Raw genomic sequence first — 27450 nt, 5'->3', positions numbered from 1 at the left:
AAGTTGACGTTTGTGCAGTATCCAGGAATAAAAATCCGGGTTGACTTAAAGGAACTATGACTCGATTTTAGGTATTTTTTTTAGCTCAAATTAATAAATCAATTAATTAAGAAAATTCCTTTAGTCATTAATCAGTTTATTTACACTTAATCACAAGTCAAACATACCGTTAGGAAAAACACATAGAGTATGCCCAAGCAAAGAATGCACAAGTAGTCAAGTAGTCACAATATGATGCAATGAGTTTGCAACCTAACCATGGCTCTACTTCTCTAAAGTTTGGGATATGGGTTAGTCAAAGAGGGTCCATGGTTAATTGTCCGGATGCACCGCGCGGAAGCCTTACCTTTTGAAGGGTTGGCGCAAGTGGATGGGACACCGGCACGCCGCGAGTTAAAAACTCGCTTCCATGGTTTAGTGAATTCAACATTCTCGGATGTACCCTTTGTTGCATAGAGCGTTCAATCAGATTGATGGAGCATGAATTCCCATAGGGTTATGTCCATATGTAATACACATATGGGTTTCAGAAAAGTGAGAAAAAACTCAATCAGGAAGTAGGATCGAGCAAACAGTGCTGAAAACTGGTTAAAATTAGAACGCATATTTCTGGCTCGGTATTGGAAGAACTTGGCGCCAGCGAACAGAGGTCGTCTCCGCGATTTGGCTCTGGCGCCTGGCAACAGGAGTGTCGCTTGGCGCCAGAGTCAAATCCTCGGTGACATACTCTGTTTTCTAACGTTAGTTCCTACATGCCTCAGCAGCTTTCTGTGCTCGATAAAAATTTCCAGTTTCGCGCATTATTTTTTCGATCCTAGTTGTGAAAGATATTCCTCAAATTTCTTTCGTGTAAAAATCCTATGTTTTTAACTCATTACGGATGGTCTTTCCAATGAGATCTTTTTTATGCATATGACAATAATGTTAATCAAAATTATGCACATGAAATACTTAGAACTTTTCGAGTCTCATCCACTCATTCTAAATCATTGCCAAAATAAATTTTAGGAATTAAAATAGAAATCCTCCCCAGTGGAGTCGCCAAAAACTGTAGGGAATATTTCAAGCATTACCCCAAACTTGAACCCCATTGTGATCATACACTTAAGTACGATGGCGTCCAAAGGGAAGGAAGATAGAATAAAAGAGTCACCAACAAGTTTTAGGAACTTGTAAACCGTTCACGAGGTGAAGGTTACACTCCTTAACGATCCATGAGATCGTCAACTCCAATAGGTCTGGAACCATGACTGGTAGTTCGGGGATGAAGGTACAAATCAAACCTAAAAGATATTGAACCTGCCCTAATAATAGGTCTCTACTTTATTCTAATCGTATTCATGTGCGCTTTCTGACTAACATGCAATCAATAGGTTTACCCTTAACCTGTTTAAACTATGTTGGTTGAATATTAATGCACAAACAAATCTATTATTGGCGATCACTTGAATTATAATCACATTAACCCTAAACAAGATTATTAATTATCTTATTAAGCGTGATTACAAGTACCAATTCCCTTTAAACATGCATAAAAGGCGTGATCAAGCAATAACAATAAATAAGCATCAAGCAACATATAATAATAATCATTATCATGTTAATAACCATAATCATATTAAAGCATAATAGTAACAAGATCCTAGGCATGATACTAATAAGATTAATAACAAACCCTAGCATGTCACTAAACATTAAAATCAAAGCTTTAACCCTAACATGATACTAACATGAATGTTAGGAAAGAAAAGGAAGCATCTTAGAAATCATAATTGTCATGTAAGTAAATCACCCTAAATATCATACTAAAGAAAGCATCCTAACATGATACTAGGCACATCCTCAACATGATACTAGGAATCAAAATAATAACCTAAGCATGATTTCTATATTATGATATCAATAAAACAATTAAAGTACTTACTTGGATGCCTCGTATCTCTTTCTAATTACAAAATACACGCGTTAGTAACTTCAAGGAAAATAATAAAACAAACAATTAAATTAAACTAAATAATTGAAATAGAGATTTGGGACCAAATCCTCAGAAATTAAAACCTTTCACGTCTAGGGCAAAGGCAACTTCGAACTTGGCTAGGTATGTCTAGATCTTGTGAATACGGAATTCTGTTTGTAAAAAGGTTGGTTTAGAATAAAAGAGAGAGAGAGAGTAATCAAGAGATTCTTGATGAGAGTTGGTGAGAAGAATTGATGATTGTTGATGATCGAAAACAGATTTTTAGGAGGCTATTTATAGAGAAAATCACCCGGATGTGATAAAAAACAAATCAGAATTTTGAAAAGAATAAAACACGATCGCAGCGCAAACCACAGACCTGGAGCCAAACGCTGGACTCTAGCGCCAGACGCCAGGTATGGCACCAAGCGTTGGAAATAAATTTCCACGCGTTTTCTTAATTTGATAAAATTTAGCTGTACGAGAGGGAAAAATCGTATTTTCCTCCAAAACACTTCTTTTAATCTGATTAAAACTCAAAAAAGTCAACTAAAGTCAATTTATCAATGCTAATTAATTTAGGATTAGGAATGAAAAGAACCTTCTAGAAGAATCTACAAGACTATAATCAATTCTCATTGCATTAGGAATGATAAACCAATAATAGGCCTTCCTCTAGATCATTGGGCCGCACGCAAAGATGAAATCAGACCCAGTTTAATAATTTAACCATAACTTCCTCATTATTCATCGGAATTGGGCTTATAATATATCGTTGGAAAGCTGTTTTCGAACCCGACCCAACTACACTGTTATTGAAACCTTTCCATGGACAAAAAAAAAATTGGATTGGCTTTTTTCTTAAAATAGGTTTTCAAAAAACAGAGAGAAAGAAAAGAAATAAAAACTATCCGCAACACTAGACTTTCCACACTTTCACTTCATTCGATTGTGATTCGACATGAAAGGTACTCATCACTGGGTTTGGTTTTGGAGAGACACAAATGGGTGTCTACATGACCCATCCTAGTACTACTCTCGCCCAAGCACGCTTAACTGCGGAGTTCTGATGGGATCCGGTGCATTAGTGCTGGTATGATCGCACCCATTTACTTATTGCGCTATTTTGTATTTATACCCTTTCCAGCCCCTAATTTCCTTCGAAATGCCATAACTTTGTGCCCGATCGTCCGAATTAAACATTTTTTTTTCAAAATGGTTTTTTTTAGATCTACCCGTCCCAAACCATTTCCCATATCAAAATAACCGAAAACAAATAAAAATTACAAATTCAGCAGAAAAAGGGTGCAACACGAGGACTTCCCAGGAGGTCACCCATCCTAGTACTACTATCGCCCAAGCACGCTTAACTGCGGAGTTCTGATGGGATCCGATGCATTAGTGCTGGTATGATCGAACCCATTTACTTATTGTGCTATTTTGTATTTATACCCTTTCCAGCCCCTGATTTCCTTCGAAATGCCATAACTTTGTGCCCGATCGTCCGAATCAAACATTTTTTTTTCAAATTGGTTTTTTTTTAGATCTACGCGTCCCAAACCATTTCCCATCTCAAAATAACCGAAAACAAATAAAAATTACGTATTCAGCAGAAAAGGGGTGCAACACGATGACTTCCCAGGAGGTCACCCATCCTAGTACTTCTCTCGCCCAAGAACGCTTAACTGCGGAGTTCTGATGGGATCCGATGCATTAGTGCTGGTATGATCGCACCCATTTATTTATTGCGCTATTTTGTATTTATACCCTTTCCAGCCCCTGATTTCCTTCGAAATGCCGTAACTTTGTGCCCGATCGTCCTAATTAAACATTTTTTTATTCAAATTGGTTTTTTTTCGAGATCTACGCGTCCCAAACCATTTCCCATCTCAAAATAACCGAAAACAAATAAAAATTACGAATTCGGCAAAAAAGGGGTGCAACACGAGGACTTCCCAGGAGGTCACCCATCCTAGTACTACTATCGCCCAAGCACGCTTAACTGCGTAGTTCTGATGGGATCCGGTGCAATAATACTGGTATGATCGCAACCATTTACTTATTGTGATATTTTGTATTTATACCCTTTCCAGCCCCTGATTTCCTTCGAAATGCCGTAACTTTGTGACCGATCGTCCGAATTAAACAGTTTTTTTTCAAATTTGTTTTTTTTTCGAGATCTACGCGTCCCAATACCATTTCCCATCTCAAAATAACCGAAAACAAATAAAAATTACGAATTCGGAAAAAAAGGGGTGCAACACGAGGACTTCCCAGGAGGTCACCCATCCTAATACTACTCTCGCCCAAGCACGCTTAACTGCGGAGTTCTGATGGGATCCGGTGCATTAGTGCTGGTATGATCGCACCCATTTACTTTTTGCGCTATTTTGTATTTATACCCTTTCCAGTCCCTGATTTCCTTCGAAATGCCGTAACTTTGTGCCCGATCGTCCGAATTAAACATTTTTTTTTCAAATTGGTTTTTTTTGAGATCTACGCGTCCCAAACCATTTCCCATCTAAAAATAACCGAAAACAAATAAAAATTACGAATTCAGCAGAAAAAGGGTGCAACACGAGGACTTCCCAGGAGGTCACCCATCCTATTACTAGTCTCGCCCAAGCACGTTTAACTGCAGAGTTCTGATGGGATCCGGTGCATTAGTGCTGGTATGATCGCACCCATTTATTTATTGCGCTATTTTGTATTTATACCCTTTCCAGCCCCTGATTTCCTTCGAAATGCCGTAACTTTGTGCCCAATCGTCCGAATTAAACATTTTTTTTTTCAAATTGGTTTATTTTGAGATCTACGCGTCCCAAACCATTTCCCATCTCAAAATAACCAAAAACAAATAAAAATTACGAATTCAGCAGAAAAGGGGTGCAACACGAGGACTTCCCAGGAGGTCACCCATCCTATTACTAGTCTCGCCCAAGCACGTTTAACTGCAGAGTTCTGATGGGATCCGGTGCATTAGTGCTGGTATGATCGCACCCATTTACTTATTGCGCTATTTTATATTTATACCCTTTCCAGCCCCTGATTTCCTTCGAAATGCCGTAACTTTGTGCCCGATCGTCCGAATTAAACATTTTTTATTTCAAATTGGTTTTTTTTTTCGAGATCTACGCGTCCCAAACCATTTCCCATCTCAAAATAACCGAAAACAAATAAAAATTACGAATTCGGAAAAAAAGGGGTGCAACACGAGGACTTCCTAGGAGGTCACCCATCCTAGTACTACTCTCGCCCAAGCACGCTTAACTGCGGAGTTCTGATGGGATCCAGTGCATTAGGGCTGGTATGATCGCACCCACTTACTTATTGCGCGATTTTGTATTTATACCATTTCCAGCCTCTGATTTCCTTCGAAATGCCGTAACTTTGTGCCCAATCGTCCGAATTAAACATTTTTTTTTCAAAATGGTTTTTTTTCGAGATCTACGCGTCCCAAACCATTTCCCATCTCAAAATAACCGAAAACAAATAAAAATAAAGAATTTGGCAAAAAAGGGGTGCAACACAAAGACTTCCCAGGAGGCACCCATCCTAGTACTACTCTCGCCCAAGCACGCTTAACTGCGGAGTTCTGATGGGATCCGGTGCATTAGTGCTGGTATGATCGCACCCACTTAATTATTGCGCTATTTTGTATATATACCCTTTCCAGCCCCTGATTTTCTTCGAAATGTCGTATCTTTGTGCCAGATCGTCCGAATTAAACATTTTTTTTTTCAAATTGGTTTTTTTTCGAGATCTACGCGTCCCAAACCATTTCCCATCTCAAAATAACCGAAAACAAATAATAATTACGAATTCGGAAGAAATGGGGTGCAACACGATGACTTCCCAGGAGGTCACCCATCCTAGTACTACTCTCGCCCAAGCACGCTTAACTGCGGAGTTCTGATGGGATCCGGTGCATTAGTGCTGGTATTGTAACACCCCAATAATTCTCCCTTTTTCAAACCACTTACTTTAAATAAAATAGTGGAGAACCATTGACATGTTACCGCCACGTGTTAAAACGTTAAGGCTTTATCAAAGTATCGCAGCGGAAAAATCAAACTTAAGTATTTAAAATAACACAATTTAGAAAACGAATAAGTCAAAGCTTACAAATTGGAACCATATAAGGCCCTTATTTAAAACCAAACCAATATTAAAAATCCAAAACATAAACGAAATAGCAAAGCATAAATAAGTTCAACACAAGAATCGAATACTCTCAATCACACCAATCCCTTGACAATGCGTTTGTCAAATCCCTTAACTTCACATCATCAAGCTAACCTGTGCATACTGCTCCCCAATAATACAAGTGTAATAATTGGATCATCACAGGGTCATTGAAAGGCGAAGGCCATGACCAAAAGAAAACACACACAAAAGCACGCAATCAGCAAAGCTGAGTACATACAAGCTACAACGTACCAAACCTAGCATGCTCAATTAATTAAAGTAAATAAACATACAATGTGAATTCAATAATCAAGACTCCACACTTAAACAATTCAATTGACTCAACATACTACTAACCAATTCCAAACACTTGACTCATCATATTCAATTTAATAAATTTAATTTAGTTTGGAGTAAGCAATAGACCAGGTTGTCCAATCCAGGTCCCAAATGACCATTTGAAATAAAAGTTTAGCGCGATGCAAGAATGGGCGCGACTCCATTCTCACAAAGTTAGTCTAGGATCCCATCTAACTTTCATTATAAAATAAAATGTAAATACCAAAAGAGAAGAGGACATGTTGATCAAACAAGCCTCGAAAAGCCACGGGCTACCACCGTGTACCCCAACCCATAATTGTCAATACTCTAGAAGTGCACGCTTTCCAGAGTTTTATTGCTCATCCATGTTTCACTTTACGTGATTACAATTTTAATTAATAGCCGACTCAATCAAGAAGACCATACATAACAATCATACATCAATTCGTTTTTAATCTTATTTAAGACAATGGTGATCACATCACAAATTAACCTTTAATTCCATTAAACTTCCAAATTATCCAAAATTGTTGAACATAGTCAACTCACCTAGCCATTTCGGCTTAATCCACCTTTACTCAACATACTAACAAGTTATGATTGAGTAATAAATAAATAATAATAACCTTGTGGAATAATTAATAAATTCATTCCACTTAAACCATTCAATTCCAATCCTTTAATAAACCAAATGTGGTTAACAAACCAATCCAATAAAATTATGCTTGTATCAACATTCCATACAAACATTTTATCCAATATAATTCAACATGTTTGCATCCATAATTCCATACAAACATAATCAATTCACCAAAACATGTTTCATAAACATAAGCACATGAATTAAATCAATGTGTAACCAAACAATTTCCATCCAAGTGTTCCCTAATCATGAAACTAAGTTCTTTCCTTTTGGTACCTAAACATGATACTACTTATAACGAAGTAGACATGTACGTACCTCATACAAACAATCCTTTTGAGCCACTTTTAATCACTTAAAATTCTCCTAGGGAATAATCACTTCCTAGAAAACAACCAACAATTAATATTATTATCCCAAGTAATTTCCAACAATATAATATGATGAAAAACTTATTAAAATAAATAAAACATATTTATATGCTTAATTAACTTTAAACATAATTAATTTTATTAATCAAACTCAAGGATAAAATTTTAAAAATAAAAAACTTCGTTAAAAATGAAAAACTGCCCGAAAATCATATTTAGAGGCAGAATTTGGCCACGAGAGGGTGGTGCTCACTACCAAAGGTAGTGAGTCTTTCTTAAAACATCGTTTCCACATGGAAAACACTACTTTTTTGTCAAAATCGGATGAGTTCAGAACCTGATCGGGATTAAAACGGGATTAATATTAACGAACCGAAATCTAAACATTAAAATACGAATTTACGTGCTCAAAATAATCTGGAAACTAATTAGTAATATAATCACCAAAATTTCAAAACATCATTACTATAAAAGCCCTAAATCAATTGTTCATAAAAACCCTAAAATCATGATTTTCAATAAATTGAAACCCTAGGTTTATAATTCATAAAATATGAAATTTATAACATAAATATAATCTGAAATTTATAATCTTTATACCATTAAAATATAATTTAATACTAAAAATATAATCTTTATACTAAAATCAAAACCCAAAACAATTAAAATAACATTAAGCAAAATAATGAAACAAAGGAGGATGAAAATAAGATTAACCTTTTTGTGTGGGAAATTTTGGGGATGTATGGGGTATTTATAGGAGAGAGAGTGGTGTAGGGTTAGTTTTAAGATTGGGCCTCATAAAATTAATGGGCCAATTAAGAAAAGAAAGTGGGTTTGGTTTGTTTGCTGGATATAAATTAGTGAAGAAAGGTTCATAAAAAGTTCTTTGTAATAAAATCGTTCATCAAACCCAAAAATAATTTGAAACTTTTGAAATTAAATCCGAAAAAAAATACAAATAAATATTATGAATAAAATATAATTTCATTACTAATATATTTAAAAATACGGGGGATTACAATCTACCCCTCTTAAAAGAAGTTTCGTCCCGAAACTTAGCACAAAATCCCTTAAATTGCAAAACTTTTGCATAAAGCCATTTCAAAAATTTCAAAATTATATCCCAATTGTGTCATAATATCGACACTAATACTTTATCACCATTCCAATTTACGCACTTCACTAGATGCGTAAACAAATAAAATCGCTATGAAAAGCATGAAAACACCATAAAATAGCATAAAATAGGGTAAAAAAAAAACGCGAAATTATACGCATTCTACCCCCCTTAAAGAACAAGAGTTACGCCCTCGTAACTCACCTCATTAAACAACTTAGGTTATCTCTTTCTCATATCATCCTCGGCCTCCCAATGGCTCATGTTTTCCTCACTTTTCGAGTATACCAAAATATCATCAATAAAAACAACTACAAACTTGTTCATGGAATACTCGATTCATCAAGTCTATAAAAATTGCAAGTGCATTGGTCAACTCAAAAGACAAAACTGTAAACTCGTAGTGCCCATATCTAATCCTAAAAGCAGTCTTAGGTATATCCTTATCAGCCACTCTTAATTGATGATACCCCGAACGTAAATCAATCTTGAAAAACACACTAGCTCCCTTCAATTGATCAAACAAATCATCGATCTTGGGTAGTGGGTACTTATTCTTTATTGTGACATTATTTCAACTCTCTATAATCGATCCACAATCTCATGCTCCCATATTTCTTCTTCACAAAATACATCCAAAACTCATTCACAATTGGCACATCTTCCACATTCACTTACTACTCATTTCCAAGTCTTGCACACAACAAAAGAACAAAGGATGCCCCTTACGTACAAGTTTTGACAACTTTAACGCAGAAATAATCCCAATACCATTTGGTTTCCCAAAACGTCTGTAATACACAATCTCCCCCAAAGAACTCCTTAAGTAAACATTCTTTATCTCACAATCAATCTTATATTAGCTTATAAGTGGCTAACCAATCTATTCCCAAAATGACATCAAGGTCATCCAATTCAAATTCTATAAGATCAGATGGAAAATCAGTCTCTCCAATCCTCAAAGGTAAACCCTTATGTATCTTGGTGCACCTCACAACCTCACTAGTAGGCAAACTAATAAGCAAGTCAATCGAATTTGGTTCAACTAGTCCTAATAGCAGCAGCTAAAGCATCATTGTTAGTCATCCTCCTTCTCTACCTAGAAATGTAACACACTCTTAGGCTGACATCAGCGCGAAAAAAAACTCTTCTTGCTTAATAAATCACATTCATAATCATCAAATATATATATTAAGGTAGAAAGGTGGACACGGCCACACAATCGCCCCTAATAAGTCACTTTCAAAGGAAATGATTATTTATTTTTAATCATTCCTACGCACACGAAAATTAAATAAAATAATTCCCTTGATTCAATTCCACCAAAATTCATGCATCAAGTGCATAACATCATTAAATTAACACACATTAGTAGACACATAATTACATGCTTCACACAAATAAATTAAATCATTTAAACATTTCACATTACACAAAGAATCTCATTCCATTCCATTCCATATGACATGCTTTAATCCTTAAACATGATACTAAGTGATCACTCAAGTTTGCACCATTACATGAACATACACAATTAAATAACTTGCATGATCACTTCATACAATATAAAAGCATTAAGTAATTAATTACAATGCATAAAGAAATAAATAATCTATTCTATACGCCCTTTCTAATGCTACCCAAATCTCACCGATAAGCAAAATAAGCACACAAGTTAGGAATAAAAATAAATAATTAAATTCATTTTATTTCAAAATAACAAAAATACTTTGAAAATATATAAAACAAATAAATAAACTTTTTTTATTAAATGCCGAAATAAATATATTAGAATAGAATAATTTTTGAAAATCTAAGTTAACTTTAAATAAGGTAGTCGAATAAACTCATTAGATTTAAAACGTTAGGCGCCTAAAAACTTTAAATTAAATTTGGTGGTAATTAAATCGAACCTAAGCTCCCAGATACCACTTTGTAACACCCCAATAATTCTCCCTTTTTCAAACCACTTACTTTAAATAAAATAGTGGAGAACCATTGACATGTTACCGCCACGTGTTAAAACGTTAAGGCTTTATCAAAGTATCGCAGCGGAAAAATCAAACTTAAGTATTTAAAATAACACAATTTAGAAAACGAATAAGTCAAAGCTTACAAATTGGAACCATATAAGGCCCTTATTTAAAACCAAACCAATATTAAAAATCCAAAACATAAACGAAATAGCAAAGCATAAATAAGTTCAACACAAGAATCGAATACTCTCAATCACACCAATCCCTTGACAATGCGTTTGTCAAATCCCTTAACTTCACATCATCAAGCTAACCTGTGCATACTGCTCCCCAATAATACAAGTGTAATAATTGGATCATCACAGGGTCATTGAAAGGCGAAGGCCATGACCAAAAGAAAACACACACAAAAGCACGCAATCAGCAAAGCTGAGTACATACAAGCTACAACGTACCAAACCTAGCATGCTCAATTAATTAAAGTAAATAAACATACAATGTGAATTCAATAATCAAGACTCCACACTTAAACAATTCAATTGACTCAACATACTACTAACCAATTCCAAACACTTGACTCATCATATTCAATTTAATAAATTTAATTTAGTTTGGAGTAAGCAATAGACCAGGTTGTCCAATCCAGGTCCCAAATGACCATTTGAAATAAAAGTTTAGCGCGATGCAAGAATGGGCGCGACTCCATTCTCACAAAGTTAGTCTAGGATCCCATCTAACTTTCATTATAAAATAAAATGTAAATACCAAAAGAGAAGAGGACATGTTGATCAAACAAGCCTCGAAAAGCCACGGGCTACCACCGTGTACCCCAACCCATAATTGTCAATACTCTAGAAGTGCACGCTTTCCAGAGTTTTATTGCTCATCCATGTTTCACTTTACGTGATTACAATTTTAATTAATAGCCGACTCAATCAAGAAGACCATACATAACAATCATACATCAATTCGTTTTTAATCTTATTTAAGACAATGGTGATCACATCACAAATTAACCTTTAATTCCATTAAACTTCCAAATTATCCAAAATTGTTGAACATAGTCAACTCACCTAGCCATTTCGGCTTAATCCACCTTTACTCAACATACTAACAAGTTATGATTGAGTAATAAATAAATAATAATAACCTTGTGGAATAATTAATAAATTCATTCCACTTAAACCATTCAATTCCAATCCTTTAATAAACCAAATGTGGTTAACAAACCAATCCAATAAAATTATGCTTGTATCAACATTCCATACAAACATTTTATCCAATATAATTCAACATGTTTGCATCCATAATTCCATACAAACATAATCAATTCACCAAAACATGTTTCATAAACATAAGCACATGAATTAAATCAATGTGTAACCAAACAATTTCCATCCAAGTGTTCCCTAATCATGAAACTAAGTTCTTTCCTTTTGGTACCTAAACATGATACTACTTATAACGAAGTAGACATGTACGTACCTCATACAAACAATCCTTTTGAGCCACTTTTAATCACTTAAAATTCTCCTAGGGAATAATCACTTCCTAGAAAACAACCAACAATTAATATTACTATCCCAAGTAATTTCCAACAATATAATATGATGAAAAACTTATTAAAATAAATAAAACATATTTATATGCTTAATTAACTTTAAACATAATTAATTTTATTAATCAAACTCAAGGATAAAATTTTAAAAATAAAAAACTTCGTTAAAAATGAAAAACTGCCCGAAAATCATATTTAGAGGCAGAATTTGGCCACGAGAGGGTGGTGCTCACTACCAAAGGTAGTGAGTCTTTCTTAAAACATCGTTTCCACATGGAAAACACTACTTTTTTGTCAAAATCGGATGAGTTCAGAACCTGATCGGGATTAAAACGGGATTAATATTAACGAACCGAAATCTAAACATTAAAATACGAATTTACGTGCTCAAAATAATCTGGAAACTAATTAGTAATATAATCACCAAAATTTCAAAACATCATTACTATAAAAGCCCTAAATCAATTGTTCATAAAAACCCTAAAATCATGATTTTCAATAAATTGAAACCCTAGGTTTATAATTCATAAAATATGAAATTTATAACATAAATATAATCTGAAATTTATAATCTTTATACCATTAAAATATAATTTAATACTAAAAATATAATCTTTATACTAAAATCAAAACCCAAAACAATTAAAATAACATTAAGCAAAATAATGAAACAAAGGAGGATGAAAATAAGACTAACCTTTTTGTGTGGGAAATTTTGGGGATGTATGGGGTATTTATAGGAGAGAGAGTGGTGTAGGGTTAGTTTTAAGATTGGGCCTCATAAAATTAATGGGCCAATTAAGAAAAGAAAGTGGGTTTGGTTTGTTTGCTGGATATAAATTAGTGAAGAAAGGTTCATAAAAAGTTCTTTGTAATAAAATCGTTCATCAAACCCAAAAATAATTTGAAACTTTTGAAATTAAATCCGAAAAAAAATACAAATAAATATTATGAATAAAATATAATTTCATTACTAATATATTTAAAAATACGGGGGATTACAGGTATGATCGCACCCACTTACTTATTGCTATATTTTGTATTTATACCCTTTCCAGCCTCTGATTTCCTTCGAAATGCCGTAACTTTGTGCCCGATCGTCCGAATTAAACATTTTTTTTTCAAATTGGTTTTTTTTTAGATCTACGCGTCCCAAACCATTTCCCATCGCAAAATCACTGAAAACAAATAAAAATTACGAATTCAGCAGAAAAGGGGTGCAACACGAGGACTTCCTAGGAGGTCACCCATCAGAGTACTACTCTCGCCCAAGCATGCTTAATTGCGGAGTTCTGATGGGATCCGGTGCATTAGTGCTGGTATGATCGCACCCATTTACTTATTGCGATATTTTGTATTTATACCCTTTCCAGCCTCTGATTTCCTTCGAAATGTCGTAACTTTGTGCCCGATCGTCCGAATTAAACATTTTTTTTTTAAATTGGTTTTTTTTTTCGAGATCTACGCGTCCCAAACCATTTCTGATCTCAAAATAACCGAAAACAAAAAAAAATTACGAATTCTGCAAAAAAGGGGTGCATTACGAGGACTTCCCAGGAGGTCACCCATCCTAGTACTACTCTCGCCCAAGCACGCTTAACTGCGGAGTTCTGATGGGATCCGGTGCATTAGTGCTGGTATGATCGCACCCATTTACTTATTGCGCTATTTTGTATTTATACCCTTTCCAGCCCCTAATTTCCTTCGAAATGCCATAACTTTGTGCCCGATCGTCCGAATTAAACATTTTTTTTTCAAATTGGTTTTTTTTAAGATCTACGCGTCCCAAACCATTTCCCATATCAAAATAACCGAAAACAAATAAAAATTACAAATTCAGCAGAAAAAGGGTGCAACACGAGGACTTCCCAGGAGGTCACCCATCCTAGTACTACTCTCACCCAAGCACGCTTAACTGCGGAGTTCTGATGGGATCCGGTGCATAAGTGCTGGTATGATCGCACCCACTTACTTATTGCTATATTTTGTATTTATACCCTTTCCAGCCTCTGATTTTCTTCGAAATGCCTTAACTTTGTGCCCGATCGTCCGAATTAAATATTTTTTTTTCAAATTGGTTTTTTTTTCGAGATCTACGCGTCCCAAACTATTTCCCATCTCAAAATAACCGAAAACAAATAAAAATTAAGAATTTGGCAAAAAAGGGGTGCAACACAAAGACTTCCCAGGAGGCACCCATCCTAGTACTTCTCTCGCCCAAGCACGCTTAACTGCGAAGTTCTGATGGGATCCAGTGCATTAGGGCTGGTATGATCGCACCCATTTACTTATTGCGCTATTTTGTATTTATACCCTATCCAGCCTCTGATTTTCTTCGAAATGCCGTAACTTTGTGCCCGATCGTCCGAATTAAACATTTTTTTTTTCAAATTGGTTTTTTTTTCGAGATCTACGCGTCCCAAACCATTTCCTATCTCAAAATAACCGAAAACAATTAAAAATTACGAATTCGGCAGAAAAGGGGTGCAACACGAGGACTTCCCAGGAGGTCACCCATCCTAGTACTACTCTCGCCCAAGCACGCTTAACTGCGGAGTTCAGATGGGATCCGGTGCATTAGTGCTGGTATGATCGCACCCACTTACTTATTGCGCTATTTTGTATTTATACCCTTTCCAGCCTCTGATTTCCTTCGAAATGCCGTAACTTTGTGCCTGATCGTCCGAATTAAACATTTTTTTTTTAAATTGGGTTTTTTTCGAGATCTACGCGTCCCAAACCATTTCCCATATCAAAATAACCGAAAACAAAAAAAATAACGAATTCGGCAAAAAAGGGGTGCAACACGAGGACATCCAAGGAGGTCACCCATCCTAGTACTACTCTCGCCCAAGCACGCTTAACTGCGGAGTTCTGATGGGATCTGGTGCATTAGTGCTGGTATGATCGCACCCATTTACTTATTGCGCTATTTTGTATTTATACCCTTTCCAGCCCCTGATTTCCTTCGAAATGCCGTAACTTTGTGCCTGATCGTCCGAATCAAACATTTTTTTTTTTCAAATTGGTTTTTTTTTTAAATCTATGCGTCCCAAACCATTTCCCATTTCAAAATAACCGAAAACAAATAAAAATTACGAATTCAGCAGAAAAGGGGTGCAACACGAGGACTTCCCAAGAGGTCACCCATCCTAGCACTACTCTTGCCCAAGCACGCTTAACTGCGGAGTTCTGTTGGGATCCGGTGCATTAGTGCTGGTATGATCACACCCATTTACTTATTGCGCTACTTTGTATTTATACCCATTCCAGCCTCTGATTTCCTTCGAAATGTCGTAACTTTGTGCCCGATCGTCCGAATTAAAATTTTTTTTTTCAAATTGGTTTTTTTTTTGAGATCTACGCATCCCAAACCATTTCCCATCTCAAAATAACCGAAAACAAATAAAAATTACGAATTCAGCAGAAAAGAGGTGCAACACGAGGACTTCCCAGGAGGTCACCCATCCTAGTACTACTCTCGCCCAGGCACGCTTAACTGCAGAGTTTTGATGGGATCCGGTGCATTAGTGCTGGTATGTTCGCACCCATTTACTTATTGTGCTATTTTGTATTTATACCATTTCCAGCCCCTGATTTCCTTCGAAATGCCGTAACTTTGTGCCCAATCGTCCGAATCAAACATTTTTTTTTTCAAATTGGTTTTTTTTTAGATCTACGCGTCCCAAACCATTTCCCATCTCAAAATAACCGAAAACAAATAAAAATTACGAATTCAGCAGAAAAGAGGTGCAACACGAGGACTTCCCAGGAGGTCACCCATCCTAGTACTACTCTCGACCAAACACGCTTAACTGCGGAGTTCTGATGGGATCCGGTGCATTAGTGCTGGTATGATCGCACCCATTTACTTATTGTGCTATTTTGTATTTATACCCTTTCCAGCCCCTGAGTTCCTTCGAAATGTCGTAACTTTGTGCCCGATCGTCCGAATCAAACATTTTTTTTTTCAAATTGGTTTTTTTTTAGATCTACGCGTCCCAAACCATTTCCCATCTCAAAATAACCGAAAACAAATAAAAATTACGAATTCGGCAAAAAAGGGGTGCAACACGAGGACTTCCAAGGAGGTCACCCATCCTAGTACTACTTTCGCCCAAGCACGCTTAACTGCGAAGTTCTGATGGGATCTGGTGCATTAGTGCTGGTATGATCGCACCCATTTATTTATTGCGGTATTTTTGTATTCATACCCTTTCCAGCCCCTGATTTCAATCGAAATGCCGTAATTTTGTGCCCGATCGTCCGAATCAAACATTTTTTTTTTCAAATTGGTTTTTTTTTTCTACGCGTCCCAAACCATTTCCCTTCTCAAAATAACCGAAAACAAATAAAAATTACGAATTCAGCATAAAAGGGGTGCAACACGAGTACTTCCCAGGAGGTCACCCATCCTAGTACTACTCTTGCCCAAGCACGCTTAACTTCGGAGTTCTGATGGGATCCGGTGCATTAGTGCTGGTATGATCGCACCCATTTACTTATTGCGCTATTTTATTATTTATACCCTTTCCAGCCCCTGATTTCCTTCGAAATGCCGTAACATTGTGCCCGATCGTCCGAATTAAACATTTTTTTTTCAAATTGGGTTTTTTTTAGATCTACGCGTCCCAATTTATTTCCCATCTCAAAATAACCGAAAACAAATAAAAATTACGAATTCAGCAGAAAAGGGGTGCAACACGAGGACTTCCCAGGAGGTCACCCATCCTAGTACTACTCTCGCCCAAGCGCGCTTAACTGCGGAGTTCTGATGGGATCCGGTGCATTAGTGCTGGTATGATCGTACCCATTTACTTATTGCGCTATTTTGTATTTATACCCTTTCCAGCCCCTGATTTCCTTCGAGATGCCGTAACTTTGTGCCCGATCGTCCGAATCAAATATTTTTTTTTTTAAAATTGGTTTTTTTTTAAATCTATGCGTCCCAAACCATTGCCCATCTCAAAATAACCGAAAACAAATAAAAATTACGAATTCAGCAGAAAAGGGGTGCAACACGAGGACTTCCCAGGAGGTCACCCATCCTAGCACTACTCTTGCCCAAGCACGCTTCACTGCGAAGTTCTGATGGGATCCGGTGCATTAGTGCTGGTATGATCGCACCCATTTACTTATTGTGCTATTTTGTATTTATACCCTTTCCAGCCCCTGAGTTCCTTCGAAATGTCGTAACTTTGTGCCCGATCGTCCGAATCAAACATTTTTTTTTTCAAATTGGTTTTTTTTTAGATCTACGCGTCCCAAACCATTTCCCATCTCAAAATAACCGAAAACAAATAAAAATTACGAATTCGGCAAAAAAAGGGTGCAACACGAGGACTTCCCAGGAGGTCACCCATCCTAGTACTACTCTCGCCCAAGCACGCTTAACTGCGAAGTTCTGATGGGATCCGGTGCATTAGTGCTGGTATGATCGCACCCATTTATTTATTGCGGTATTTTTGTATTCATTCCCTTTCCAGCCCCTGATTTCAATCGAAATGCCGTAATTTTGTGCCCGATCGTCCGAATCAAACATTTTTTTTTTCAAATTTGTTTTTTTTTTAGATCTACGCGTCCCAAACCATTTCCCATCTCAAAATAACCGAAAACAAATAAAAATTACGAATTCGGCAAAAAAGGGGTGCAACACGAGGACTTCCCAGGAGGTCACCCATCCTAGTACTACTCTCGCCCAAGCACGCTTAACTGCGAAGTTCTGATGGGATCCGGTGCATTAGTGCTGGTATGATCGCACCCATTTATTTATTGCGGTATTTTTGTATTCATACCCTTTCCAGCCCCTGATTTCAATCGAAATGCTGTAATTTTGTGCCCGATCGTCTGAATCAAACATTTTTTTTTTCAAATTGGTTTTTTTTTTTTATCTACGAGTCCCAAACCATTTCCCATCTCAAAATAACCGAAAACAAATAAAAATTACGAATTCAGCAGAAAAGAGGTGCAACACGAGGACTTCCCAAGAGGTCACCCATCCTAGTACTACTCTCGCCGAGGCACGCTTAACTGCAGAGTTCTGATGGGATCCGGTGCATTAGTGCTGGTATGTTCGCACCCATTTACTTATTGTGCTATTTTGTATTTATACCCTTTCCAGCCCCTGATTTCCTTCGAAATGCCGTAACTTTGTGCCCAATCGTCCGAATGAAACATTTTTTTTTTCAAATTGGTTTTTTTTAGATCTACGCGTCCCAAACCATTTCCTATCTCAAAATAACCGAAAACAAATAAAAATTACAAATTCAGCAGAAAAGAGGTGCAACACGAGGACTTCCCAGGAGGTCACCCATCCTAGTACTACTCTCGACCAAGCACGCTTAACTGCGGAGTTCTGAGGGATCCGGTGCATTAGTGCTGGTATGATCGCACCCATTTACTTATTGTGCTATTTTGTATTTATACCCTTTCCAGCCCCTGAGTTCCTTCGAAATGTCGTAACTTTGTGCCCGATCGTCCGAATCAAACATTTTTTTTTTCAAATTGGTTTTTTTTTAGATCTACGCGTCCCAAACCATTTCCCATCTCAAAATAAACGAAAACAAATAAAAATTACGAATTCGGCAAAAAAGGGGTGCAACACGAGGACTTCCCAGGAGGTCACCCATCCTAGTACTACTCTCGCCCAAGCACGCTTAACTGCGAAGTTCTGATGGGATCCGGTGCATTAGTGCTGGTATGATCGCACCCATTTATTTATTGCGGTATTTTTGTATTCATACCCTTTCCAGCCCCTGATTTCAATCGAAATGCCGTAATTTTGTGCCCGATCGTCCGAATCAAACAGGGGTGCAACACGAGTACTTCCCAGGAGGTCACCCATCCTAGTACTATTCTTGCCCAAGCACGCTTAACTTCGGAGTTCTGATGGGATCCGGTGCATTAGTGCTGGTATGATCGCACCCATTTACTTATTGCGCTATTTTATTATTTATACCCTTTCCAGCCCCTGATTTCCTTCGAAATGCCGTAACATTGTGCCCGATCGTCCGAATTAAACATTTTTTTTTCAAATTGGTTTTTTTTAGATCTACGCGTCCCAATTTATTTCCCACCTCAAAATAACCGAAAACAAATAAAAATTACGAAATCAGCAGAAAAGGGGTGCAACACGAGGACTTCCCAGGAGGTCACCCATCCTAGTACTACTCTCGCCCAAGCGCGCTTAACTGCGGAGTTCTGATGGGATCCGGTGCATTAGTGCTGGTATGATCGCACCCATTTACTTATTGCGCTATTTTGTATTTATACCTTTTCCAGCTCCTGATTTCCTTCGTGATGCCGTAACTTTGTGCCCGATCGTCCGAATCAAACATTTTTTTTTTCAAATTGGTTTTTTTTTTAAATCTATGCGTCCCAAACCATTTCCCATCTCAAAATAACCGAAAACAAATAAAAATTACGAATTCAGCAGAAAAGGGGTGCAACACGAGGACTTCCCAGGAGGTCACCCATCCTAGCACTACTCTTGCCCAAGCACGCTTAACTGCGGAGTTCTGATGGGATCCGGTGCATTAGTGCTGGTATGATCACACCCATTTATTTATTGCGCTATTTTGTATTTATACCCTTTCCAGCCTCTGATTTCCTTCGAAATGTCGTAACTTTGTGCCTGATCGTCCGAATTAAACATTTTTTTTCAAATTGGTTTTTTTTTCGAGATCTACGCGTCCCAAACCATTTCCCATCTCAAAATAACCGAAAACAAATAAAAATTACGAATTCAGCAGAAAAGAGGTGCAACACGAGGACTTCCCAGGAGGTCACCCATCCTAGTACTACTCTCGCCCAGGCACGCTTAACTGCGGAGTTTTGATGGGATCCGGTGCATTAGTGCTGGTATGTTCGCACCCATTTACTTATTGTGCTATTTTGTATTTATACCCTTTCCAGCCCCTGATTTCCTTCGAAATGCCGTAACTTTGTGCCCAATCATCCGAATCAAAAATTTTTTTTTTCAAATTGGTTTTTTTTAGATCTACGCGTCCCAAACCATTTCCCATCTCAAAATAACCGAAAACAAATAAAAATTACGAATTCAGCAGAAAATAGGCGCAACACGAGGACTTCCCAGGAGGTCACCCATCCTAGTACTACTCTCGACCAAGCACACTTAACTGCGGAGTTCTGATGGGATCCGGTGCATTAGTGCTGGTATGATCGCACCCATTTACTTATTGTGCTATTTTGTATTTATACCCTTTACAACCCCTGAGTTCCTTCGAAATGTCGTAACTTTGTGCCCGATCGTCCGAATCAAACATTTTTTTTTCAAATTGGTTTTTTTTTAGATCTACGCGTCCCAAACCATTTCCCATCTCAAAATAACCGAAAACAAATAAAAATTACGAATTCGGCAAAAAAGGGGTGCAACACGAGGACTTCCCAGGAGGTCACCCATCCTAGTACTACTCTCGCCCAAGCACGCTTAACTGCGAAGTTCTGATGGCATCCGGTGCATTATTGCTGGTATGATCGCACCCATTTATTTATTGCGGTATTTTTGTATTCATACCCTTTCCAGCCCCTGATTTCAATCGAAATGCCGTAATTTTGTGCCCGATCGTCCGAATCAAACATTTTTTTGTTTCAAATCGGTTTTTTTTTTTTTATCTACGCGTCCCAAACCATTTCCCTTCTCAAAATAACCGAAAACAAATAAAAATTACGAATTCAACATAAAAAGGGTGCAACACGAGGACTTCCCAGGAGGTCACCCATCCTAGTACTACTCTTGCCCAAGCACGCTTAACTTCAGAGTTCTGATGGGATCCGGTGCATTAGTGCTGGTATGATCGCACCCATTTACTTATTGCGCTATTTTATTATTTATACCCTCTCCAGCCCCTGATTTCCTTCGAAATGCCGTAACATTGTGCCCGATCGTCCGAATTAAACATTTTTTTTTCAAATTGGTTTTTTTTAGATCTACGCGTCCCAGTTTATTTCCCATCTCAAAATAACCGAAAACAAATAAAAATTACGAATTCAGCAGAAAAGGGGTGCAACACGAGGACTTCCCAGGAGGTCACCCATCCTAGTACTATTCTCGCCCAAGCGCGCTTAACTGCGGAGTTCTGATGGGATCCGGTGCATTAGTGCTGGTATGATCGCACCCATTTACTTATTGCGCTATTTTGTATTTATACCCTTTCCAGCCCCTGATTTCCTTCGAGATGCCGTAACTTTGTGCCCGATCGTCCGAATCAAACATTTTTTTTTTCAAATTGGTTTTTTTTTTTAAATCTATGCGTCATAAACCATTTCCCATCTCAAAATAACCGAAAACAAATAAAAATTACGAATTCAGCAGAAAAGGGGTGCAACACGAGGACTTCCCAAGATGTCACCCATCCTAGCACTACTCTTGCCCAAGCACGCTTAACTGCGGAGTTCTGATGGGATCCGGTGCATTAGTGCTGGTATGATTGCACCCATTTACTTATTGTGCTATTTTGTATTTATACCCTTTCCAGCCCCTGATTTCCTTCGAAATGCCGTAACTTTGTACCCGATCGTCTGAATAAAATATTTTTTTTTCAATTTTGTTTTTTTTTTTGAGATCTACGCGTCCCAAACCATTTCCCATCTCAAAATAACCGAAAACAAATAAAAATTACGAATTCGGCAAAAAAGGGGTGCAACACGAGGACTTCCCAGGAGGTCACCCATCCTAGTACTACTCTCGCCCAAGCACGCTTAACTGCGGAGTTCTGATGGGATCCGGTGCATTAGTGCTGGTATGATCGCACCCATTTACGTATTGCGCTATTTTGTATTTATACCCTTTTCAGCCCCTGATTTCCTTCGAAATGCTGTAACTTTGTACCCGATCGTCCGAATTAAACATTTTTTTTTTCAAATTGATTTTTTTTTTGAGATCTACGCGTCCCAAATCATTTCCCATCTCAAAATAACTGAAAACAAATAAAAATTACAAATTCGACAAAAAAGGGGTGCAACACGAGGACTTCCCAGGAGGTCACCCATCCTAGTACTACTCTCGCCCAAGCACACTTCACTGCGAAGTTCTGATGGGATCTGGTGCATTAGTGCTGGTATGATCGCACCCACTTACTTATTGTGCTATTTTGTATTTATACCCTTTCCAGCCCGTGATTTCCTTCGAAATGCCGTAACTTTGTCCCCGATCGTCCGAATCAAACATTTTTTTTTTCAAATTTGTTTTTTTTTTTAGATCTACGCGTCCCAAACCATTTCCCATCTCAAAATAACCGAAAACAAATAAAAATTACGAATTCAGCAGAAAAGGGGTGCAACACGAGGACTTCCGAGGAGGTCACCCATCCTAGTACTACTCTCGCCCAAGCACGCTTAACTGCTGAGTTCTGATGGGATCCGGTGCATTAGTGCTGGTATGATCGCACCCATTTACTTATTGCGCTATTTTGTATTTATACCTTTTCCAGCTCCTGATTTCCTTCGAGATGCCGTAACTTTGTGCCCGATCGTCCGAATCAAACATTTTTTTTTTCAAATTGGTTTTTTTTTTAAATCTATGCGTCCCAAACCATTTCCCATCTCAAAATAACCGAAAACAAATAAAAATTACGAATTCAGCAGAAAAGGGGTGCAACACGAGGACTTCCCAGGAGGTCACCCATCCTAGCACTACTCTTGCCCAAGCACGCTTAACTGCGGAGTTCTGATGGGATCCGGTGCATTAGTGCTGGTATGATCACACCCATTTACTTATTGCGCTATTTTGTATTTATACCCTTTCCAGCCTCTGATTTCCTTCGAAATGTCGTAACTTTGTGCCTGATCGTCCGAATTAAACATTTTTTTTCAAATTGGTTTTTTTTAGATCTACGCGTCCCAGTTTATTTCCCATCTCAAAATAACCGAAAACAAATAAAAATTACGAATTCAGCAGAAAAGGGGTGCAACACGAGGACTTCCCAGGAGGTCACCCATCCTAGTACTATTCTCGCCCAAGCGCGCTTAACTGCGGAGTTCTGATGGGATCCGGTGCATTAGTGCTGGTATGATCGCACCCATTTACTTATTGCGCTATTTTGTATTTATACCCTTTCCAGCCCCTGATTTCCTTCGAGATGCCGTAACTTTGTGCCCGATCGTCCGAATCAAACATTTTTTTTTTCAAATTGGTTTTTTTTTTAAATCTATGCGTCATAAACCATTTCCCATCTCAAAATAACCGAAAACAAATAAAAATTACGAATTCAGCAGAAAAGGGGTGCAACACGAGGACTTCCCAAGATGTCACCCATCCTAACACTACTCTTGCCCAAGCACGCTTAATTGCGGAGTTCTGATGGGATCCGGTGCATTAGTGCTGGTATGATTGCACCCATTTACTTATTGTGCTATTTTGTATTTATACCCTTTCCAGCCCCTGATTTCCTTCGAAATGCCGTAACTTTGTACCCGATCGTCTGAATAAAATATTTTTTTTTCAATTTTGTTTTTTTTTTTGAGATCTACGCGTCCCAAACCATTTCCCATCTCAAAATAACCGAAAACAAATAAAAATTACGAATTCGGCAAAAAAGGGGTGCAACACGAGGACTTCCCAGGAGGTCACCCATCCTAGTACTACTCTCGCCCAAGCACGCTTAACTGCGGAGTTCTGATGGGATCCGGTGCATTAGTGCTGGTATGATCGCACCCATTTACGTATTGCGCTATTTTGTATTTATACCCTTTTCAGCCCCTGATTTCCTTCGAAATGCTGTAACTTTGTACCCGATCGTCCGAATTAAACATTTTTTTTTTCAAATTGATTTTTTTTTTGAGATCTACGCGTCCCAAATCATTTCCCATCTCAAAATAACTGAAAACAAATAAAAATTACAAATTCGACAAAAAAGGGGTGCAACACGAGGACTTCCCAGGAGGTCACCCATCCTAGTACTACTCTCGCACAAGCACACTTCACTGCGAAGTTCTGATGGGATCTGGTGCATTAGTGCTGGTATGATCGCACCCACTTACTTATTGTGCTATTTTGTATTTATACCCTTTCCAGCCCCAGATTTCCTTCGAAATGCCGTAACTTCGTCCCCGATCGTCCGAATCAAACATTTTTTTTTTCAAATTTGTTTTTTTTTTAGATCTACGCGTCCCAAACCATTTCCCATCTCAAAATAACCGAAAACAAATAAAAATTACGAATTCAGCAGAAAAGGGGTGCAACACGAGGACTTCCGAGGAGGTCACCCATCCTAGTACTACTCTCGCCCAAGCACGCTTAACTGCTGAGTTCTGATGGGATCCGGTGCATTAGTGCTGGTATGATCGCACCCATTTACGTATTGCGCTATTTTGTATTTATACCCTTTCCTGCCTCTGATTTCCTTCGAAATGCCGTAACTTTGTACCCGATCGTCCGAATTAAACATTTTTTTTTTCAAATTGTTTTTTTTTTTTTTGAGATCTACGCGTCCCAAACCATTTCACATCTCAAAATATCCAAAAACAAATAAAAATTACGAATTCGGCAGAAAAGGGGTGCGACACGAGGACTTCCCAGGAGATCACCCATCCTAGTACTACTCTCGCCCAAGCCTGCTTAACTGCGGAGTTCTGATGGAATCCGGTGCATTAGTGCTGGTATGATCTCACCCATTTACTTATTGTGCTATTTTATATTTATACCCTTTCCAGCCCCTAATTTCCTTCGAAATGCCGTAACTTTGTGCCCGATCGTCCGAATTAAACATTTTTTTTTTCAAATTGGTTTTTTTTTTAGATCTACGCGTCCCAAACCATTTCCCATCTCAAAATAACCGAAAACAAATAAAAATTACGAATTCGGCAAAAAAGGGGTGCAACACGAGGACTTCTAAGGAGGTCACCCATCCTAGTACTATTTCGCCCAAGCACGCTAAACTGCGGAGTTCTGATGGGATCCAGTGCATTAATGCTGGTATGATCGCACCCATTTACTTATTGCGCTATTTTGTATTTATACCCTTTCCAGCCCCTGATTTCTTTCGAAATGCCGTAACTTTGTACACGATCGTCCGAATTAAACATTTTTTTTTTCAAATTGTTTTTTTTTTTTGAGATCTACGCGTCCCAAAGCATTTCCCATCTCAAAATAACCGAAAACAAATAAAAATTACTAATTCGGCAAAAAAGGGGTGAAACACGAGCACTTCCCAGGAGGTCACCCATCCTAGTACTACCCTCGCCCAAGCACGCTTAACTGCGGAGTTCTAATGAGATCCGGTGCATTAGTGCTGGTATGATCGCACCCATTTACTAATTGCGCTATTTTGTATTTATATCCTTTCCAGCCCCTGATTTCCTTCGAAATGCCGTAACTTTGTACCCGATCGTCCGAATTAAACTTTTTTTTTTTCAAATTGTTTTTTTTTTCATCTACGCGTCCCAAACCATTTCCCATCTCAAAATAACCGAAAACAAATAAAAATTACGAATTCGGCAGAAAAAGGGTGCAACACGAGGACTTCCCAGGAGGTCACCCATCCTAGTACTACTCTCCCCCAAGCACGCTTAACTGCGGAGTTCTGATGGGATCCGGTGCATTAGTGCTGGTATGATCGCACCCATTTACTTATTGTGCTATTTTGTATTTATACCCTTTTCAGCCCCTAATTTCCTGCGAAATGCCGTAACTTTGTGCTCGATCGTCTGAATCAAACATTTTTTTTTTCAAATTGGTTTTTTTTTAGATCTACGCGTCCCAAACCATTTCCCGGTGCAACACGAGGACTTCCCAGAAGGTCTCCCATCCTAGTACTACTCTCGCCCAAGCACGCGTAACTGCGGAGTTCTGTTGGGATCCGGTGCATTAGTGCTGGTATGATCACACCCATTTACTTATTGCGCTATTTTGTATTTATCCCCTTTCCAGCCTCTGATTTCCTTCGAAATGCCGTAACTTTGTGCCCGATCGTCCGAATTAAACATTTTTTGTTTCAAATTGGTTTTTTTTTCGAGATCTACGCGTTCCAAACAATTTCTCATCTCAAAATAACCGAAAACAAATAAAAATTACGAATTCGGCAAAAAAGGGGTGCAACACGAGGACTTCCCTGGAGGTCACCCATCCTAGTACTACTCTCGCCCAAGCACGCTTAACTGCGGAGTTCTGATGGGATCCGGTACATTAGTGCTTGTATGATCGCACCCATTTACTTATTGCGCTATTTTGTATTTATACCCTTTCTAGCCCCTGATTTCCTTCGAGATGCCGTAACTTTGTGCCCGATCGTCCGAATCAAACATTTTTTTTTTCAAATTGGTTTTTTTTTTTAAATCTATGCGTCCCAAACCATTTCCCATCTCAAAATAACCGAAAACAAATAAAAATTACGAATTCGGCAAAAAAGGGGTGCAACACGAGGACTTCTAAGGAGGTCACCCATCCTAGTACTACGCTCGCCCAAGCACGCTAAACTGCGGAGTTCTGATGGGATCCAGTGCATTATTGCTGGTATGATCGCACCCATTTACTTATTGCGCTATTTTGTATTTATACCCTTTCCTGCCTCTAATTTCCTTCGAAATGCCGTAACTTTGTACCCGATCGTCCGAATTAAACATTTTTTTTTTCAAATTGTTTTTTTTTTTTTGAGATCTACGCGTCCCAAACCATTTCACATCTCAAAATATCCAAAAACAAATAAAAATTACGAATTCGGCAGAAAAGGGGTGCAACACGAGGACTTCCCAGGAGATCACCCATCCTAGTACTACTCTTGCCCAAGCCTGCTTAACTGCGGAGTTCTGATGGAATCCGGTGCATTAGTGCTGGTATGATCTCACCCATTTACTTATTGTGCTATTTTATATTTATACCCTTTCCAGCCCCTGATTTCCTTCGAAATGCCGTAACTTTGTACCCGATCGTCCGAATTAAACATTTTTTTTTTCAAATTGTTTTTTTTTTGAGATCTAAGCGTTCCAAACCATTTCCCATCACAAAATAACCGAAACCAAATAAAAATTACGAATTCGGTAGAAAAGGGGTGCAACACGAGGACTTCCCAGGAGGTCACCCATCCTAGTACTACTCTCGCCCAAGCACGCTTCACTGCGGAGTCTGATGGGATCCGGTGCATTAATGCTGGTATGATCGCTCCCATTTACTTATTGCGCTATTTTGTATTTATACCCTTTCCAGCCCCTGATTTCCTTCGAGATGCCGTACCTTTGTGCCAGATCGTCCGAATCAAACATTTTTTTTTTCAAATTGGTTTTTTTTTTAGATCTACGCGTCTCAAACAATTTCCCATCTCAAAATAACCGAAAACAAATAAAAATTACGAATTCCGCAGAA

General features: G+C 38.0%; 54 non-coding genes and 1 pseudogene across 54 annotated transcripts; all 55 read right to left on the bottom strand.

Annotated features, from left to right (window-relative positions):
• Positions 1-2949: 2949 nt before the first annotated feature.
• LOC145634072 (5S ribosomal RNA) lies at positions 2950-3064 on the bottom strand (annotated as a pseudogene).
• A 195-nt stretch (positions 3065-3259) lies between these two features.
• Positions 3260-3378, bottom strand: LOC145633996 (5S ribosomal RNA). The gene has a single exon (XR_014113288.1). It is a non-coding gene; the product is annotated as a 5S ribosomal RNA (ribosomal RNA).
• A 196-nt stretch (positions 3379-3574) lies between these two features.
• LOC145633978 (5S ribosomal RNA) lies at positions 3575-3693 on the bottom strand. Its single transcript, XR_014113270.1, has one exon. It is a non-coding gene; the product is annotated as a 5S ribosomal RNA (ribosomal RNA).
• A 198-nt stretch (positions 3694-3891) lies between these two features.
• LOC145634050 (5S ribosomal RNA) lies at positions 3892-4010 on the bottom strand. Its single transcript, XR_014113340.1, has one exon. It is a non-coding gene; the product is annotated as a 5S ribosomal RNA (ribosomal RNA).
• Positions 4011-4209: 199 nt separating this feature from the next.
• Positions 4210-4328, bottom strand: LOC145633665 (5S ribosomal RNA). The gene has a single exon (XR_014112971.1). It is a non-coding gene; the product is annotated as a 5S ribosomal RNA (ribosomal RNA).
• Positions 4329-4524: 196 nt separating this feature from the next.
• On the bottom strand, positions 4525-4643 carry LOC145633934 (5S ribosomal RNA). Its single transcript, XR_014113229.1, has one exon. It is a non-coding gene; the product is annotated as a 5S ribosomal RNA (ribosomal RNA).
• A 197-nt stretch (positions 4644-4840) lies between these two features.
• LOC145633909 (5S ribosomal RNA) lies at positions 4841-4959 on the bottom strand. The gene has a single exon (XR_014113205.1). It is a non-coding gene; the product is annotated as a 5S ribosomal RNA (ribosomal RNA).
• Positions 4960-5159: 200 nt separating this feature from the next.
• Positions 5160-5278, bottom strand: LOC145633852 (5S ribosomal RNA). Its single transcript, XR_014113151.1, has one exon. It is a non-coding gene; the product is annotated as a 5S ribosomal RNA (ribosomal RNA).
• A 197-nt stretch (positions 5279-5475) lies between these two features.
• LOC145633942 (5S ribosomal RNA) lies at positions 5476-5593 on the bottom strand. The gene has a single exon (XR_014113237.1). It is a non-coding gene; the product is annotated as a 5S ribosomal RNA (ribosomal RNA).
• Positions 5594-5791: 198 nt separating this feature from the next.
• On the bottom strand, positions 5792-5910 carry LOC145633933 (5S ribosomal RNA). Its single transcript, XR_014113228.1, has one exon. It is a non-coding gene; the product is annotated as a 5S ribosomal RNA (ribosomal RNA).
• A 7438-nt stretch (positions 5911-13348) lies between these two features.
• On the bottom strand, positions 13349-13467 carry LOC145633957 (5S ribosomal RNA). The gene has a single exon (XR_014113250.1). It is a non-coding gene; the product is annotated as a 5S ribosomal RNA (ribosomal RNA).
• A 199-nt stretch (positions 13468-13666) lies between these two features.
• LOC145633680 (5S ribosomal RNA) lies at positions 13667-13785 on the bottom strand. Its single transcript, XR_014112985.1, has one exon. It is a non-coding gene; the product is annotated as a 5S ribosomal RNA (ribosomal RNA).
• Positions 13786-13981: 196 nt separating this feature from the next.
• LOC145633723 (5S ribosomal RNA) lies at positions 13982-14100 on the bottom strand. Its single transcript, XR_014113028.1, has one exon. It is a non-coding gene; the product is annotated as a 5S ribosomal RNA (ribosomal RNA).
• A 198-nt stretch (positions 14101-14298) lies between these two features.
• Positions 14299-14416, bottom strand: LOC145634065 (5S ribosomal RNA). Its single transcript, XR_014113354.1, has one exon. It is a non-coding gene; the product is annotated as a 5S ribosomal RNA (ribosomal RNA).
• Positions 14417-14615: 199 nt separating this feature from the next.
• Positions 14616-14734, bottom strand: LOC145633565 (5S ribosomal RNA). The gene has a single exon (XR_014112877.1). It is a non-coding gene; the product is annotated as a 5S ribosomal RNA (ribosomal RNA).
• A 196-nt stretch (positions 14735-14930) lies between these two features.
• On the bottom strand, positions 14931-15049 carry LOC145633925 (5S ribosomal RNA). Its single transcript, XR_014113220.1, has one exon. It is a non-coding gene; the product is annotated as a 5S ribosomal RNA (ribosomal RNA).
• Positions 15050-15248: 199 nt separating this feature from the next.
• On the bottom strand, positions 15249-15367 carry LOC145633975 (5S ribosomal RNA). The gene has a single exon (XR_014113267.1). It is a non-coding gene; the product is annotated as a 5S ribosomal RNA (ribosomal RNA).
• Positions 15368-15565: 198 nt separating this feature from the next.
• LOC145633976 (5S ribosomal RNA) lies at positions 15566-15684 on the bottom strand. Its single transcript, XR_014113268.1, has one exon. It is a non-coding gene; the product is annotated as a 5S ribosomal RNA (ribosomal RNA).
• A 197-nt stretch (positions 15685-15881) lies between these two features.
• On the bottom strand, positions 15882-16000 carry LOC145633831 (5S ribosomal RNA). The gene has a single exon (XR_014113130.1). It is a non-coding gene; the product is annotated as a 5S ribosomal RNA (ribosomal RNA).
• A 197-nt stretch (positions 16001-16197) lies between these two features.
• LOC145633959 (5S ribosomal RNA) lies at positions 16198-16316 on the bottom strand. The gene has a single exon (XR_014113252.1). It is a non-coding gene; the product is annotated as a 5S ribosomal RNA (ribosomal RNA).
• Positions 16317-16511: 195 nt separating this feature from the next.
• On the bottom strand, positions 16512-16630 carry LOC145633681 (5S ribosomal RNA). Its single transcript, XR_014112986.1, has one exon. It is a non-coding gene; the product is annotated as a 5S ribosomal RNA (ribosomal RNA).
• Positions 16631-16827: 197 nt separating this feature from the next.
• Positions 16828-16946, bottom strand: LOC145633846 (5S ribosomal RNA). The gene has a single exon (XR_014113145.1). It is a non-coding gene; the product is annotated as a 5S ribosomal RNA (ribosomal RNA).
• Positions 16947-17144: 198 nt separating this feature from the next.
• LOC145633962 (5S ribosomal RNA) lies at positions 17145-17263 on the bottom strand. The gene has a single exon (XR_014113255.1). It is a non-coding gene; the product is annotated as a 5S ribosomal RNA (ribosomal RNA).
• Positions 17264-17460: 197 nt separating this feature from the next.
• On the bottom strand, positions 17461-17579 carry LOC145633688 (5S ribosomal RNA). The gene has a single exon (XR_014112993.1). It is a non-coding gene; the product is annotated as a 5S ribosomal RNA (ribosomal RNA).
• A 199-nt stretch (positions 17580-17778) lies between these two features.
• Positions 17779-17897, bottom strand: LOC145633671 (5S ribosomal RNA). Its single transcript, XR_014112976.1, has one exon. It is a non-coding gene; the product is annotated as a 5S ribosomal RNA (ribosomal RNA).
• Positions 17898-18096: 199 nt separating this feature from the next.
• On the bottom strand, positions 18097-18215 carry LOC145634015 (5S ribosomal RNA). The gene has a single exon (XR_014113306.1). It is a non-coding gene; the product is annotated as a 5S ribosomal RNA (ribosomal RNA).
• A 196-nt stretch (positions 18216-18411) lies between these two features.
• Positions 18412-18529, bottom strand: LOC145634003 (5S ribosomal RNA). The gene has a single exon (XR_014113294.1). It is a non-coding gene; the product is annotated as a 5S ribosomal RNA (ribosomal RNA).
• Positions 18530-18726: 197 nt separating this feature from the next.
• LOC145633670 (5S ribosomal RNA) lies at positions 18727-18845 on the bottom strand. Its single transcript, XR_014112975.1, has one exon. It is a non-coding gene; the product is annotated as a 5S ribosomal RNA (ribosomal RNA).
• A 96-nt stretch (positions 18846-18941) lies between these two features.
• On the bottom strand, positions 18942-19060 carry LOC145633727 (5S ribosomal RNA). Its single transcript, XR_014113032.1, has one exon. It is a non-coding gene; the product is annotated as a 5S ribosomal RNA (ribosomal RNA).
• A 196-nt stretch (positions 19061-19256) lies between these two features.
• On the bottom strand, positions 19257-19375 carry LOC145633687 (5S ribosomal RNA). Its single transcript, XR_014112992.1, has one exon. It is a non-coding gene; the product is annotated as a 5S ribosomal RNA (ribosomal RNA).
• Positions 19376-19573: 198 nt separating this feature from the next.
• Positions 19574-19692, bottom strand: LOC145633876 (5S ribosomal RNA). The gene has a single exon (XR_014113173.1). It is a non-coding gene; the product is annotated as a 5S ribosomal RNA (ribosomal RNA).
• A 197-nt stretch (positions 19693-19889) lies between these two features.
• On the bottom strand, positions 19890-20008 carry LOC145633931 (5S ribosomal RNA). The gene has a single exon (XR_014113226.1). It is a non-coding gene; the product is annotated as a 5S ribosomal RNA (ribosomal RNA).
• Positions 20009-20204: 196 nt separating this feature from the next.
• Positions 20205-20323, bottom strand: LOC145633899 (5S ribosomal RNA). Its single transcript, XR_014113196.1, has one exon. It is a non-coding gene; the product is annotated as a 5S ribosomal RNA (ribosomal RNA).
• Positions 20324-20519: 196 nt separating this feature from the next.
• LOC145633989 (5S ribosomal RNA) lies at positions 20520-20638 on the bottom strand. Its single transcript, XR_014113281.1, has one exon. It is a non-coding gene; the product is annotated as a 5S ribosomal RNA (ribosomal RNA).
• A 201-nt stretch (positions 20639-20839) lies between these two features.
• Positions 20840-20958, bottom strand: LOC145633744 (5S ribosomal RNA). The gene has a single exon (XR_014113047.1). It is a non-coding gene; the product is annotated as a 5S ribosomal RNA (ribosomal RNA).
• A 196-nt stretch (positions 20959-21154) lies between these two features.
• On the bottom strand, positions 21155-21273 carry LOC145633732 (5S ribosomal RNA). Its single transcript, XR_014113036.1, has one exon. It is a non-coding gene; the product is annotated as a 5S ribosomal RNA (ribosomal RNA).
• A 199-nt stretch (positions 21274-21472) lies between these two features.
• Positions 21473-21591, bottom strand: LOC145634006 (5S ribosomal RNA). Its single transcript, XR_014113297.1, has one exon. It is a non-coding gene; the product is annotated as a 5S ribosomal RNA (ribosomal RNA).
• A 199-nt stretch (positions 21592-21790) lies between these two features.
• On the bottom strand, positions 21791-21909 carry LOC145633497 (5S ribosomal RNA). Its single transcript, XR_014112820.1, has one exon. It is a non-coding gene; the product is annotated as a 5S ribosomal RNA (ribosomal RNA).
• A 199-nt stretch (positions 21910-22108) lies between these two features.
• LOC145633889 (5S ribosomal RNA) lies at positions 22109-22227 on the bottom strand. Its single transcript, XR_014113185.1, has one exon. It is a non-coding gene; the product is annotated as a 5S ribosomal RNA (ribosomal RNA).
• A 199-nt stretch (positions 22228-22426) lies between these two features.
• Positions 22427-22545, bottom strand: LOC145633821 (5S ribosomal RNA). The gene has a single exon (XR_014113121.1). It is a non-coding gene; the product is annotated as a 5S ribosomal RNA (ribosomal RNA).
• A 198-nt stretch (positions 22546-22743) lies between these two features.
• LOC145633875 (5S ribosomal RNA) lies at positions 22744-22862 on the bottom strand. The gene has a single exon (XR_014113172.1). It is a non-coding gene; the product is annotated as a 5S ribosomal RNA (ribosomal RNA).
• A 194-nt stretch (positions 22863-23056) lies between these two features.
• LOC145633730 (5S ribosomal RNA) lies at positions 23057-23175 on the bottom strand. The gene has a single exon (XR_014113034.1). It is a non-coding gene; the product is annotated as a 5S ribosomal RNA (ribosomal RNA).
• A 198-nt stretch (positions 23176-23373) lies between these two features.
• LOC145634064 (5S ribosomal RNA) lies at positions 23374-23492 on the bottom strand. Its single transcript, XR_014113353.1, has one exon. It is a non-coding gene; the product is annotated as a 5S ribosomal RNA (ribosomal RNA).
• A 199-nt stretch (positions 23493-23691) lies between these two features.
• On the bottom strand, positions 23692-23810 carry LOC145633486 (5S ribosomal RNA). The gene has a single exon (XR_014112810.1). It is a non-coding gene; the product is annotated as a 5S ribosomal RNA (ribosomal RNA).
• Positions 23811-24009: 199 nt separating this feature from the next.
• LOC145634002 (5S ribosomal RNA) lies at positions 24010-24128 on the bottom strand. Its single transcript, XR_014113293.1, has one exon. It is a non-coding gene; the product is annotated as a 5S ribosomal RNA (ribosomal RNA).
• Positions 24129-24326: 198 nt separating this feature from the next.
• Positions 24327-24445, bottom strand: LOC145633820 (5S ribosomal RNA). Its single transcript, XR_014113120.1, has one exon. It is a non-coding gene; the product is annotated as a 5S ribosomal RNA (ribosomal RNA).
• Positions 24446-24647: 202 nt separating this feature from the next.
• LOC145634041 (5S ribosomal RNA) lies at positions 24648-24766 on the bottom strand. The gene has a single exon (XR_014113331.1). It is a non-coding gene; the product is annotated as a 5S ribosomal RNA (ribosomal RNA).
• A 198-nt stretch (positions 24767-24964) lies between these two features.
• LOC145634062 (5S ribosomal RNA) lies at positions 24965-25082 on the bottom strand. Its single transcript, XR_014113351.1, has one exon. It is a non-coding gene; the product is annotated as a 5S ribosomal RNA (ribosomal RNA).
• A 200-nt stretch (positions 25083-25282) lies between these two features.
• LOC145633902 (5S ribosomal RNA) lies at positions 25283-25401 on the bottom strand. Its single transcript, XR_014113199.1, has one exon. It is a non-coding gene; the product is annotated as a 5S ribosomal RNA (ribosomal RNA).
• A 196-nt stretch (positions 25402-25597) lies between these two features.
• On the bottom strand, positions 25598-25716 carry LOC145633791 (5S ribosomal RNA). Its single transcript, XR_014113092.1, has one exon. It is a non-coding gene; the product is annotated as a 5S ribosomal RNA (ribosomal RNA).
• A 147-nt stretch (positions 25717-25863) lies between these two features.
• LOC145634039 (5S ribosomal RNA) lies at positions 25864-25982 on the bottom strand. The gene has a single exon (XR_014113329.1). It is a non-coding gene; the product is annotated as a 5S ribosomal RNA (ribosomal RNA).
• Positions 25983-26181: 199 nt separating this feature from the next.
• LOC145633888 (5S ribosomal RNA) lies at positions 26182-26300 on the bottom strand. The gene has a single exon (XR_014113184.1). It is a non-coding gene; the product is annotated as a 5S ribosomal RNA (ribosomal RNA).
• A 199-nt stretch (positions 26301-26499) lies between these two features.
• LOC145634038 (5S ribosomal RNA) lies at positions 26500-26618 on the bottom strand. The gene has a single exon (XR_014113328.1). It is a non-coding gene; the product is annotated as a 5S ribosomal RNA (ribosomal RNA).
• A 201-nt stretch (positions 26619-26819) lies between these two features.
• LOC145634063 (5S ribosomal RNA) lies at positions 26820-26938 on the bottom strand. The gene has a single exon (XR_014113352.1). It is a non-coding gene; the product is annotated as a 5S ribosomal RNA (ribosomal RNA).
• A 198-nt stretch (positions 26939-27136) lies between these two features.
• On the bottom strand, positions 27137-27254 carry LOC145633982 (5S ribosomal RNA). Its single transcript, XR_014113274.1, has one exon. It is a non-coding gene; the product is annotated as a 5S ribosomal RNA (ribosomal RNA).
• Between the last annotated feature and the right edge of the window lie 196 nt (positions 27255-27450).

Source organism: Chenopodium album, chromosome 5, assembly GCF_948465745.1.
Source record: "Chenopodium album chromosome 5, dcCheAlbu1.1, whole genome shotgun sequence".
Lineage (NCBI taxonomy): Eukaryota > Viridiplantae > Streptophyta > Magnoliopsida > Caryophyllales > Amaranthaceae > Chenopodium > Chenopodium album.
Note: the sequence above shows the minus strand (reverse complement) of the source record. Positions and strands in the feature narration are given on the sequence as shown.